The sequence below is a fragment of the Arvicola amphibius genome, chromosome 2 (assembly GCF_903992535.2).
Source record: "Arvicola amphibius chromosome 2, mArvAmp1.2, whole genome shotgun sequence".
Taxonomy (NCBI): Eukaryota; Metazoa; Chordata; class Mammalia; order Rodentia; family Cricetidae; genus Arvicola; species Arvicola amphibius.
In genome coordinates, this window is record NC_052048.2 from 176,822,332 (window position 1) to 176,832,235 (window position 9,904).

General features: G+C 42.9%; 1 pseudogene; it reads right to left on the reverse strand.

Moving 5' to 3' along the window:
* Positions 1-7,705: 7,705 nt before the first annotated feature.
* On the reverse strand, positions 7,706-8,060 carry LOC119808220 (annotated as a pseudogene).
* Positions 8,061-9,904: the final 1,844 nt, after the last annotated feature.

Sequence of the window (9,904 nt, forward strand, 5' to 3'; positions counted from 1 at the left end):
GATTTGGTCTGATTTAGATTATTGTGTTGGCAAAGAGATTCATTGGGGTTCAGAAATTTTTCACTTATCTCAAAACAAATAGACAAACAAAACCCACTAAGTGAAGGGGCCAGTGAGCTAGTCCGGCAGGTAAGATGGTGCTTGCTGTCAAGACTAATGGTCTGAACTTGATGGGGGGAGCCCAGGCGGTGGAAGGAGAAAGCTGACTCCTGAAAATTGTCCTCTGTCCTCCACATGCAGGCTGTGGCATAAGGGCAAGTGTACACACACACACACACACACACACACACACACACACACAGAGAGAGAGAGAGAGAGAGAGAGAGAGAGAGAGAGAGATTTCTGTTTCGTTGAAGTAAATATCTACCTTCTTGCTAGTACTGCACTGCCTGATGTCTTTTGTTTCCAGATAGGGATCTCAGGGAGCCTAGGTGGGCCTAGAACTTATGATGTAGCCCAAGATGTCCTTGAACTCCTGATCTTGCCTCTACCTCCCAAATGCTGGATTATAGGCACGCAACACCCAGGCTTTGTGCGTACTAAGCAAGCACTCTACCAGCTGAGCTACGTTTCTGTTCCTGCACCATCTTGATAACTGGAGTAGCCCATTTCAACACTGGGCAGGGATTCCTTTTGTTTTTCAGGAACTGTCTTGGGGGATGGCTTGAGCACTCGTCTAGCATGTGGGAGGCCCTGGGCTCAGTCCCCAGTATCACACACAGACAAGATCTCAGCTACCCTAATGTCTTCCAACTTCCACTCAAATTTTAGAGTAAACTTACATCTGCAGAGAAACTTTTAGAATTGAGAACAATATTTAGAGAAAAAAATCTGTTTACAAGAATATGATTAGCTGACTGCTCACAATGTCTTGGCATTTTATAGCAATCCAAACAGCGCTTGGTTTGTCCCTTTGGATAAATTCTGCTTTTGTAAATTTCTCTCTGTCGTAAATACCAGCCCCACAGTTCATCTCCATAGCATCTTGTCTTCGAGTGGCACAAGACTGAGAAACGATTGCTAACAGCCAGAAGAAACCATTACCAACTGTGAGGTCTGTATTTCCATTCATTTTAGAATTGAACGAATCTCATTTACTCTCCAGCAAGAGGAGCTTCCTGCAGAAGCCTGATTAAGAGACTCAGGCCACAGATATGTGGAAATCCTACCATTGTCACTCTCTGGCCAACTCACACTCACTGTCCTTGGAGCTGTCAGACCCCTGCTGTGATCAAACAAGAGGTCTTGGAAATCAATTTAGAGGAAAAAAAGGAAGTCCTTGCCACATCAGGTCTTTAGGCCATGAACATGGTAAGTCTGTCTTGAGTTGCCTTTGACTCCTTTCTTTAACATTAAAAATTCTTCATCATATAGATTCTGTATATATTTTGTTAGGTGTATAGTTAACTTTTCTTGTTTTTTTTTTTGAGACAGGGTCTTATGAAGTACAAGGTGGCCTCAGACTGACAAGGTAGCTGAGGAAGACCTTGACCTCTGAGCTACCTGTTTCCATCTACCATGCGCTGGGATTACAGATGTGTACCGTCCTGGCCGGTACATTCACTGTCGAGAATGAAGCTCAGGGCCCCGTGGATGCTAAGCAAGCTCTCTACCATCTGAGCTACAGGCACAGACTTCCCTCTCTTTAATTAAGTTGTTTGTTGTTGAGTTTAAAGTTCTGTACGTGCTCTCAATATTAGTACCTAGTACTAGATGCATGTTTTATAAAATTTCCTCTAATTCTATAGTTTTTTTTCATTTTCTTGACAGTGTCCTTTGATTTGCACAAGTTAATTCTTTTTGTTACTTTTTTGAAACATGATCTGTGTAGCCCAGCTGGCCTCGAATTTACTATATAGTCAAGGATAACTTTAAACTTTTGATCCCCTTGCCTCCACTTCCCAAGTACTGGAATTATAGTTTCAGTATAGTTATACATATACATATGGTATAACTAAATGTATACATATGTAGGTGGCCTTCTCTGTCCCGCCACTCAGCTCCCAAAGCACAACATGGAGACTTTTTTTTTACTCTAATATTTGATTTATTAATGGAGACTTATTATTAATTATGAAAGCTTGGTTGGCAGCTTAGGCTTGTTTCTCTGTGTACCCCTGACTGTCCTAGAACTCGTTCTGTAGACCTGGAACTCACAGAGATCTGCCTGCCTCTGCCTCCCAAGTGCTGGGATTAATGGCGTGTGTGCGTCTCCACTGCTCTTAGGCTTGTTTCTAACTAGCTTTTATAACTTAAATTAGCTTAATTTTATTAATCTACATTCTTTTCATGCCTTAGTAACCTTTACTTTATAAGGCCCATGCTGCTTGCCCTGAGTCCTGGTGTCTCCCTGTGACTCTGCCCTTCTCCCCAGTGTTTTCTCTGCCCCCAAAATCCTGCCTAGCCATTGGCTGTTCAGCTTCTTATTAAACCAATCAGAGTGACACATATCACAGTATGCAAAAAGATTATTCCACAACATATATAGTTATGCACATTAAATTTGTGTGTTGTTTGTTGGACGATGGTGGTGCATACCTTTAATCCCAGCACTCAGGAGGCAGAGGTAGGTGGATCTCTGTGAGTTTGAGGTCAGCCTGGTCTACAAGAGCTAGTTCCAGGACAGACACCAAAGCTACAGAGAAACCTTGTCTCGAAAAACCAAAAATAAATAAATAAATAAATAAATAAATAAATAAATAAATAAATAAATAAAGTTTGTGTGTTTCTGTAGATCAAGCCCAGGGCTTTGTACATGAGAAGCAAGCACTCTACCAATTAAGTTACATCCCAAGACCTGCTGTTATAATAACAATTGTTATTATTGTTTTGGTGTTGGGGGTTGAAACTTGAGCCTTGTAAATGCTATGCACATGTTCCACTATTGAGCTATTCTTCTGGTTCCCAAAGCTCTTAATTTTGATAAAGTCCAGTCTATTTGGTTTTTCTTTCATTGCCTATACTTTTGGTATCATGGCCATGGAATTTCCATTGCCAAATCAAATACCAGGCAGATTTTCTGTAGTATTTAAGGAGTTTGCTCCATTTTGAGTGTGTGTGTGTGTGTGTGTGTGTGTATTTTGTACACAATAGTTTTTTGTGTGCTGCTGTAAAAAAATAGGTATAACTGATTAAATTATACAGAAAGGAGTTTTATTTTGGCTCTTTGAGCGGCCCAATCATGCTGTGTCACATGGCAAGAGAATGTGCTGGATGGGGAGAAAGGGAGGGGCCATGAGAAGACAGCGCAAAGGAGAAGGCTGTGGAAGTTGAACTTGGTTTAGAACAACCTTCCCGACCCAGCTCCACCAGACCTGACCCAGCTTCAAAGAACAAACCATCACTGAGAACATATGGATCCACTCATGACAGTGGAGCCTCCTGACCACACATCTCTTAACCTCCCCAGCACCTCATCATTGCTCCCTTGCACCACCTCATCACCGTCACCCGAATGTTCAGTGAGGTGCAAGCCTCGGTGTGAATTTTGGCAGAGATAAGCCACGTTAAAAACACACACCTTCAGGTAACAGGCCAGCTCCATTCTTTTGCACAGGACTGTCAGGTTTCCCCAGCACTGTTTGTTGAAAAGATGTCTTTTCTCACGAATTGCTGTTGGTGCCTTTATTGAAAGCAAATAGACAAAGTAGGCAAGGTGTTACTTGCCTTTAATGCCAGCATTTGTGAGGAAGAGGAAGGCAGATTTCTGTGGGTTCAGGCCAGACAGGAATATACGCTGAGACCGTGACTCAAATGACCAATTAGAGAAAAACAAAATAGCCACAGATGTAAAGGGTTTTATTTCTAAGGTTTCTATTCTAGTCTGTATGTCTAGTCTATTGTATGTCTGTCCTATTCTGATACCACTTTCCCCCAACCCCCGCCCAGACAGGGTTTCTCTGTAGCTCTCTGACTGTCCTGGAACTCACTCTGTAGACCAGGCTGGCCTCGAACTCAGAGATCCACTTGCCTCTGCCTCCCAAGTGCTGGGATTAAGGGTGTTCGCCACCACTGCCCAGCCCAGTTTTTTAAAGAACTTTATTTGGGGCTGGAGGGGTGGCTCAGTGATGAGAACAGTTGCTCCTTTTTCAGAGAACCGAGTTCAATTCCCAGTATCACATATCGGCTCCTACCTGGCCATGGCTCTAGTTCCAGTGAATTCCTCTTCCTCTTTTGGTCTCCGTACATGAACGTACATGGTACACAGAAACATGTGCCCATAGAGATAAAAGATAAAAAGATTTGCTTTTATCTATTTACTTTTAGGAGTTTCGCACGTGTTGACTGCATGTGTGCAGCAGTGCAAGCCTGGTGTTGAGTTCAGCTGAGGCTGTCCCATCCCCTGCGACCGGAGTTCTGGATGGTTGTCAGCCACCATGTGTGCTCTTAACTGTTGAGCCGTCTCTCCACACTTCCCCTCTCCGTGGTGTTTTAATTAGAAGAGCTTTGACACTGAGAAGAGTGACTCCTCCAATGTGTTTGCTCGGAGCCCCTTAATTAATTAGTTTTCAGTACTGGGGATTCTCTCCAGAGCCTTGGACACGCTAGGAAGTCATTCTACCTCTGAACTGCAGTCCTAGCTAGTCCTTAAAAAATGTTTAGTTCTTTCCCAGGTTAGCCTTGAAGTTTCTCTGCAGTCCAGGCAGACCTTGCTTTATGATCTTTACACCTCAGCCTCCTGGGAGTTGACATTACAGGCCTGGGTTACAAGGCCTGGAAAAGTTGTTGAAATTTTTTTAGGGAAAATGTCAAATCTGTAGTTCAGTATTAATACCTTAACCATGCTGAGATTTCCTACTTTGATCATTGATTTAAGGCTCTTTTAATTCCTTTCATTAGTATTTTGAGTTTTAAATATCTATTCATTTATTTTATGTGTATGCGTATGTGCCAGAGTGTGTATATACATGTACCATGTGCGTGCTGGAACTCAAGGGCATCAGAAGACTACATGAGGATTCCTGGAACTGGAGTTGGTCCACCCTATGGGTGCTGGGAATTGAACCTGGGTCTTTTCAAGAACAAATGCTCTTAACTGTTGAGATGCCTCTTTAGCCCCTGTTTTGTGGGGTTTTTGTTTTGTGTTGTGTTTTGTTTTTTTCGAGACAGGATTTCCCCATGTAACCCCTAGCTCTGTAAACCAAGCTGATCTTGAACTCAGAGATCCACCTGCCTCTGCCTCCCAAGTATTTAAAGGTATGCACCACCGCCTGGCTATTTTATGGTTTTGTATATTACAGGTCTTTCAATTTCCTTGGTCAGAATTACTCAAAATTCTTTAATTCTTTTCGATGTTATTATGAATATAATCACTGTCTTAATTTCCTTTCAGGCTTGTTCGTTTTTGCTCTATAGGAACACAACTGATAATTTATTTTTGGAAAGGAAGAAAGAATGGCACAGAAATTACCCGCTAGGGCTCAGTTAGCAATGGCTAGTGCAAATCTTCAGTTTCGAATCTATATTGCTAAGCCCTCTGAGGTTGCTTCCTCGGCTTGTTTTCATTTTGTCTCTTCCCTATGCTCAATGCTCTTCTCTGAAAACCATATCTGAAAACCAAGAAACACTAGAAGAGGAAAGAACTGGAACATATAACAGTTCTGCTCCAGGTTCTGGCCCGTGCAACAGCTGATCTGTAAAGAGGTACCATGGTCTTAAGGATATCCACGGAGACCCGATAGATAGGTTCACGTCAAACCTGTCTGAGCAAAGGGCCCTATGGCAAATCACAAAGTCATCAGCGATTACATGACCTCAGACTGCCAAGATATTTGAAGAGAATGACTCAGAAATCAAGAAGCTACACGTAGCAAATCAAGTCCTGTAACGCCTTGGTAACCTCGGACAGAATTGTGCCAGGACATGTAGACAGGGCTAAGACTCTTGAATTGACATCTTAGCCCCGTGCTGCAGAAGGGAGCACATCACGTCATACAGACAAGCTTTCAGCAGACTTTGATGACTTTGGTCTTCTTGGAGGGCTGGGCCAACTTGGACAAACCGAGTGCTATTGAAGGTCCGCCAGGACATCTCAGTTCTCGACGAACACCCTTCTTTTCCACAGCCTCTTTCTGCTTCCTTCTGTCTAGGGAGTAGCACTTGGCTGTGTGGCTATGCATGAGCACTTGGTTCAGTAGCTGTGAACAGCACTGTTAGGATAGCACCACTGGCATTTCCTCTGCCAGCCTTCCTGCTTCCTTTTGTTAGGTCAACAGAGTCCCCCCAGAAATGAACCCTGAAGTCTGGTGAATGGAATCATGCACACACTGTGAAAGCTGAGAAATAAAAAATATCTTTAACCTCTCTCATCTGGGCAGTGGTGGTGCACACCTTTAATCCCAGCACTCGGGAGGCAGAGACAGGCAGATCTCTGTGAGTTCTAGGCCAGACTGGTCTACAAGAGCTAGATCCAGGACAGGCTCCAAAGCTACAGAGAAACCCTGTCTCAAAACACACATACACATATGTATATGTATATACATATACATATATGTATGTATGTATACACACACAACCTCTCTCTTTAGAGAAGAATATTTATACTGGCTCAGAGAAACATCTTAAGCTCTTTTTTTGAAAAGAAATTTTATTATTTTATGTGTAAGAATTTTTTGCTTGCATGTGTGCCTATGAACCACTTGTGTGCCTGGTGCCTGCAGAAGCCAGTAAAGGATGTCAAATGCCCTGGAACTGGAGTTACACATGATTGTGAGCTGCCATGTGGTACTGGTAATTGTACCTTGATACTCTGGAAGAGCAGCTGGTATGCTTAACTGCTGAGCCATCTTTCTACCTTCTGCCTTAAAGCTGTTCTCAATTCCTTCTTCTAGCCCTGCCTACAATCTCAACATTCAGGAGTTGAGGCAGGAGAAGGGCCAAGAGTTCAACAGCAGCCAGGCTATGTAGCAAGACTCTACTACAAACAAACAAAACTAAAACAACCTTCTTCTCTCCTTTTTTCTTCTTCTTCCTTCCTTCTTTCTTTCCTTCCTTCTTTTTATATTTTTAAAAAATATTTTTAATGATTCATCTAACTTTATTTTTATGTGCACTGGGTGTGACGGTGTCAGAACTCGTGGAACTGCATTTTCAAACAGTTGTAAGCTGCCATGTGGGTGCTAGGAATTGAACCCAGGACCTCTGGAAGAGCAGTCGGTACTCTTAACCACTGAGCCATCTCTCCAGCATCCTCCTTTTTATATTTTTTTACATGAGTTTCAGGTAGTCCAGGCTCATCTCTAACTCATTATATAGCCAAGGATGACTTTGAACTTCTGGTTTTCCCATCTCCACTTCCCAAGTACTAATAACACCACAGGCATGTGCCACCATGCTTAACCATGAATTTTCCTCATCCCTAACAAGAAATCCCAGACAAGAAATGTAAAGCCTTCCTTCGTAGCTTGAAGAAGGACCTTTGGGCATTTTTATGATGTGTGTGTGCGCGCACACATGCAAGTGTGTGTGAGAGAGAGAAAGACAGAGAGACAGGGAAACAGAGAGAGAGAGAGAGAGAGAGAGAGAGAGAGAGAGAGAGAGAGAGAGAGAGAAAGAGAGGAGAGCTGTGACTGCAGAGGCTAAAAGAAGGCTTTCAATCCGCTGGACCTGCTGATATTATAAAGCAGAGACAAGTGACTATTTCAGCGCATGTGGAGGTTCTCCCCCCCCCCCCCCATGAATGCTTTTTATTTATGTGTTTACATATCTAGAAAAAGAATCCCAGGATTTTCCGTCCTGTGTTTTCGTCTTACCTCTTCATCGTCCATGATGCCAGCTGAGGTGGTCAGTACAATGAAGCCAAACTGACGGGATGGGAGCAGACTGTTCTGCCATTTTTCTAGGTCTGAGTTGCACATTGAGCTGATCACTTCACACTTGTCCAACCAGCCTGTGAGGTTCACAACGATTTTCCTCACTCTGTGGTCAGCAGCGATGTCAAATTCACCAACGCAACCAGGCTTCATCATCACGGTGAGGAACTGAAGCTTTGGAGCAGGGCCTCTTCTCTCAGCATTGTTGATGCTCCTGAGAACATCAGCTAGGATATTCATGGGCACCATGGTGACAGCACGAAAAGATTTTAATGTATAGAGCGCTGAATATTCTAGAAACATCCTCCAGCCTTCAAAGCTCTCGTGATCCTGGGTATAGTTGTGCACGCCTTTAATCCCAGCACCCTGGAGACCGAGGTAGGCGGATCTGAGTTCAAGGCCAACTTGGTCTAAGTAGCAAGTTTCAGCCAAGGATGCACAATGAGAGCAAACCTCAAAAAACAAAACTACCCCTGGTAACAACCAGCCAGATAATAAGTAGAGGAAGTTCACAAAGTAGAGTGTCCGTGTGATTTAGGTTCCGAGGTAGTTTTCTGTACAGCACAGACGGAGACAGGTTATATCAGCTATTTCATTTTTATCACAGGGAAAAAGAAATCCTGAAGAAGATCATTATGTTTCAAATTATTTTTCCCGTGGGGATGTTATGCCCTAAGGACATTGTCTAGTTTACTTTTTCCCATAAATTACAAATGACTGCCCTCCAATGGTCCCTTGCCTCCAGCTCATGTTATCACATCATCTTATTAGTTATGAATGATTACTATCACTCCCCATATCATTTACATTTTTATTACTGATAAAAGTATTAATATCTCTGTCATGTGAGGCTTTTTATCAATAAGCCTCCCTGTGTTTATGCTCAACTACATCCAGTTACCAGGACAACCATGCTCTCAGCTGTAGTCATGGATTCCCAACATATATTGTCTTTGTCTGTTTCTCTCGTTCTGGTCCCTCCTAGTCACACTTCAGTAATGTGGGTTCAAATCCCATATTATCCAATTCTCACACTGATTTCTCTTTGCTATAAATTCCCATGACACACTCAAATATACCTCATTTTAAGTAGCTAATCAAGTGATCAATATGTATATACTAAATGAGCTAAATGTATATACTATATGAGATAAATGCTATGTGGATACAAAGAGTATAAGAAGATAAGGTCCCTGCACTGGAGGAGAAAACTTGGCTGCTTTGCCAGGACGTTGTGGATGTTTCTTGAGGACAAGCCTTGTCAGCGCAGTAAAATGAAAACCTGAAGCCACCACTTGAGTGCATCCTAGGATTTTAGGAAGACCTCTGGTGACAGTTTTAATTGTCATCTTGACACAGTCTAGAATCCTGTGGGAAGAGGCTCTCCAGGAGGGATCTCTAGATGAAGCTGACTTGTTGGTATGTCTATGGAGAATCATCTTGCTTACACTAACTGATATAGACAGGACTGCCCACGATAGGCAGCACCATTCCCTAGGCAGGGGATCCTGGGCTGTGTAAGTACACAGAAGGTGATGAGTACCAGGAAGCATGCGTGTATTCATTTCTCTCTGCTCTAGATTGTGGATGCACAATCCACAATCCAGCTGCTTCGATCTCCTGCCTGAATTTCTCCACAGTGATAGACTGTGACCCGAAACAGTGAGCCCAGAATAAGTCCTTTCTCCCTTAAAGTTACTCTGTTAGGACATTTACCACAGCAACAGGAATAGAATGAAAAACATAAAGCAAGCCCCCAGATTGAATTAAATACCTCCTATAACTCTGGGGATTGAGTACCAATTAAGGATGTATCTGAATTTTGGTTCTTTTTTTTTTTTTGGTTTTTCGAGACAGGGTTTCCCTGTAGTTTCTAGAGCCTGTCCTGGAACTAGCTCTTGTAGACCAGGCTGGCCTCGAGCTCAGAGATCTGCCTGCCTCTGTCTCCCGAGTGCTGGGATTAAAGGTGTGCGCCACCACCGCCTGGCAGCTAATTTGTTCTTAGTAGGGTAACAGAAACTGTTTTTGCTAAGAGGGATAGGCTGTGAACTATTTATTCTTCAGGAAACAAGAAAAAGCTAAACTAGCAAGCC